At 46.7% G+C, this 4,030-nt stretch overlaps 1 long non-coding RNA gene across 1 annotated transcript in view; it reads left to right on the forward strand.

The window, feature by feature from the left end:
* The first annotated feature begins 3,379 nt into the window (after nt 1–3,379).
* The window catches only part of LOC109299605, a 3,311-nt gene continuing 2,660 nt past the window's right edge, over nt 3,380–4,030 (forward strand). Inside the window, exon 1 of the long non-coding RNA XR_002097933.1 lies at nt 3,380–3,444. This is a non-coding gene — a long non-coding RNA (uncharacterized LOC109299605). The remainder of the gene's footprint in view (nt 3,445–4,030) is intronic.

The raw sequence follows: 4,030 nt of genomic DNA on the forward strand, positions 1-4,030 counted from the left end.
AAGGGGGCACGTTCCCCCCAGATTTGTGCACAGGGCAGGGACAGGTGTGGGCTACACACTGCAGGCTTGGGCTCTCCACTCTGCTGCCCTCCACCCTGAGCCTCCATGGCCCAGCAGGTGAGACCCAGCGTGGCATTGCAGGACAGAGCAGGGCTGGGAGGGGAAGCTTGGTGCCACCACTGTGAGCCCTCCGATTCCATGGTGATGTGCCCCATGCCTGCCCAGTAGCAGTGGTAGTGGTGACACAGAGTTGTGCCCCTTGCTGCTGCTGGGTGGGCAGGGGGCACCTCGCCATGGTGGTGCTGGGCTCATGATGGTACCACCAAGCTTCCCCTCCCAGCCCCACTCTGCCCTGCAGTGCCACACTGGATCTCACACACTAGGTTGTAGAGGCCCTGGGGGAGGGCAGCAGTGTGAGGAGCCCTGAGCCCACAGCAGCCAAGCCACACCCACCCTCTGATGGGCTTGGGGCCCCCTGATGGGCTTTACTCCAGCCATGCCATCTATGGAGGAGGTGGAGCTGGGCTCTGCACTGTGCTCAGCCACAGCTGCTGCCTCCCACAGGTGGCAGCTGGGCTTCGGGTGCTGCTGTGGGGGGCAGAGGGCTTTGGACCCAGGTCCCTGGCCCCATAGCTCTGGCAGCTGGAGGCCCCCTCTGGAAGGTCTGGGGGAGGACAAGGGGCAGTGAGTGAAGAGTGACAGGCACTGACAGGGTCGAGGGGGCTGTGGGTGGAGAGTGAGAGGCACTGGCAGGGGTGGGGGGGCTGTGGATGGAGAGTGAGGGGCACCAGCAGGGGTGGGGGGACAGTGGGTGAGGAGTGAGGAGCACCAGGAGGGGCAGGGGGTGGTGGGTGGGGAGTGAGGAGTTATGGCATGGGCAGGGCACCAATATATCAGGGCTGCTTAGTGCCACCAAGCAGTGGGAGGTGGAGACAGCTACAGCTGGACCCACGTCCTGGTGATTGAAGGGGGAAGGGAGAGCTCTGATGTTCCATCATAAAAACCCCCAAATCAAACTGTTCAACTAATACCTATACCTATATATATATATAGATATAGATATATATATATATATCTATATATATAGATATAGATATAGATATAGATATAGATATAGATATAGATATAGATATAGATATAGATATAGTGGTGTTTCATTTTAATCATGGGAAAACTTTTATTTGGGGGGAAGGCGGGTTATTAGAGAATTTGCAGTTTTTGAACAGAGAAAAATCAGGATCCCTGCTAATAACCAGAACCACAAACAGAAGCAACGCATGGGGGGGACATGGGGGGGCATGTGCCCCTCTGAGAACACTGGTGCCCCTGCTAAGTGAGCACTCCAGCTGGTAGAGGGGCATAGAAAGCAGTAGTTCCTCCCCCCCTCCAAAACTGGGTCCACTGGTGCCGGACCCCCTCCCCCCCTGTTGCCAGCTGGCCACTGGGAGACTCCCCCCAGTCGTGCCCCGCTGGTTCCCCCCATTGCCCATGACCAGAAATTTCATGGATTACCTAAGCGCTTGACTCCTGGACAGGGAGCGACAAAGTTCCTAGTCCCCTTCTCTTTCCATTTTGTGTGTACTTATAAAGCAGCAGGATACAACTTGACCCTAAATCAGCTAATGAGTTAGTCCCAGTCCTGAAAGATCTACACATGTACTCCAAACCCTTTCTTTCATAGCTAGGTCTTCACATGCATTAAGTTCAGCATATCAGTTTTGCAGGATCAGGGCCTTATAACTTTTTTTGTTACTTTTTGAAATTCTGAGTGATGATTCTGTAATAATTCCATAGAAAAATGTGATTTCACTTTATGCACCTAACTGCTACTTTATGCATCATAGTATAGCCACATAAGTATCAGTTTAGGTACTTATGCAGTGTTAGATTTCCACCTGTGTAGCGACATTCCTGCCCTTCACATTTACCGTTTATTGGAGAAAATGGATAAACTGCAAGATAGCTTCTGCCTCACTAAACATCACTAAAGTAGCTTACTACACTTCCTTTAAAGAGGGACCTAATTTGAGGCACTCTGCACTTAGGATTGTAACCATAAACTCTCCTGGCACCTCCACTAGCCTTTTTTCACAAAACACAGCTGAATGAGATAGTCACCACCTTTCACTCAGTAGACAGAGCACACAACTGGGATTTCAACCCAGGGCCAAGTTGAATACTCTAGCCACTAGGCACTTACATAAAAAGGCGGTTGCTGCATCCTTCTACTTCAGTTGTTTCACTTTGGAAGAGGCATTTAGTTGCTCACAGTGTTGGGCTTAGGCAGTTTTGGGCATGCCTACAGGCAAACACTTAGCAACCTAGAAAACTTTAACTGGTACAATCTGTACATCTCCAAGCTTAGCAGCTGAGCATGTGGTTTCTGAAGACTTATATTTTGGATTTAGATAGCTAAAGCCTTTCATGGAGCCAGCTATATAACTTTTTAATGCATATTGCCACATGTCTATACTAGGGAAAGAATAAGCCCAGTGAACCCCCTTTAACAGGTAGCCTAAGCTTGAAGCCAGTTGTTTATAGGTAAAGTTTAGCTTGTATAATGGTATATCTCTTTATGGCTGCCATATGGCTCTAAATTGAAGATTCTGTTAATGCTGTGAGTATTAGTGATTAGTACATGAGTTGAAGTAGAGTGGGAAGCAGACTGCTATATCTCTGCTAATAAAATGACATCGGACCTGTTTCTGTGCATGAATTCATTTTCCCCACACCCTCCAACAAACTGTTTTTAACTTAATAAGTTTCCTTCTGTCATTCACACTTCCTCTGAGTCACTGTACTGCGGGCAAGATATTTCAAAATTAAAAACCTCCACTATCCTGTAGAAGGTAATGTGAACATCTGCAGTTTTGTTAAGCATTTTAGTTCCAAGACTAAACCTAATGATCATAAAGATGAGAAAAATGATTTTGGGCAAAATAAAATGGACACGCTTTCCCCATCTCTGAAAAACATAGGAACAAATTCTATCCAAGGAGACTTTTGCCTTCTTTGCCATTCACTTCAATGGAAGTTGTGTGTGTGTATCTGAGGGTAGAAATATTCATCTCAAACATCCATCAATGCTTACTTGATTAGTGTATTCTAAAGGTGCATTATAAACTACTTCCCACCTTCCTGATACATATGTATTCACAATTTTCAAAACAGGGGAGCTAATGAGGTTGTTAGGTTCTCTGTAGAAAATACACATTTTTAAAATGAAAGCTGTATGTAGCAAATATACTGAATTGAGAAAAGGAACCCCTATGCTATCAAAAGTAATCACTCTGCAACTATACACCTGAGAGATGATTAGATCCAATTGTGGGGGTTTTGCTGCTGCTTTTTTCCCCCCCTCTCCTCACAGGTGCTTACAATCAGTACTGTGAGTTAGTAGTAGACTTTCAACTGGAGAAGCATGACTGAGAAGGATTGAGGTAGGTAATTATATTGGGGAGAGTCTCACATAACATCATTTTAGGAAGGTTTGGGTTATTTTTGACCTTGCTTTGTAGGTGTTTTGATATAATGTTGATCCTTTAGAAGCTGTAATTCTCTTAGAAAGTTTATCCATTTCACAGCTTTCTAAAGGCTCTTTGGCGTTTCGTAGGTGCATCCATTTCTCCAGTTTCTATTTCTGGTTGCATCTACAAAACTGTACACTGCCTGTTTAGCATGAATGATCAGACCCAATAAAAAGTTTCATAGTTTCATAGATTTAGGGTCGGAAGGGACCTAGTAGATCTTCTAGCCCGACCCCCCGCCAGGGCAGGAGAACAAAAAAAAAACCCCAAAACAAAAATGGGACTCAAATGAGTCCAGCCAGGTAGGCATCCAGCCTCTTCTTAAAGATCCCCAGGGTAGGGGCCAGCACCACTTCTCTTGGAAGTTGGTTCCAGCTCCTAGCCGCCCTAACTGTGAAGTAGTTTTTGCGGATGTCCAATCTATACCTCCTCTCCATCAACTTGTGCCCATTACTCCTTGTTATGCCAGCGGGCGCTAGGGGAAACAGCATCTCCCCCAAACC

The sequence above is a fragment of the Gavialis gangeticus genome, unplaced genomic scaffold (assembly GCF_001723915.1).
Source record: "Gavialis gangeticus isolate Ggan-Ray unplaced genomic scaffold, GavGan_comp1, whole genome shotgun sequence".
Lineage (NCBI taxonomy): Eukaryota > Metazoa > Chordata > Crocodylia > Gavialidae > Gavialis > Gavialis gangeticus.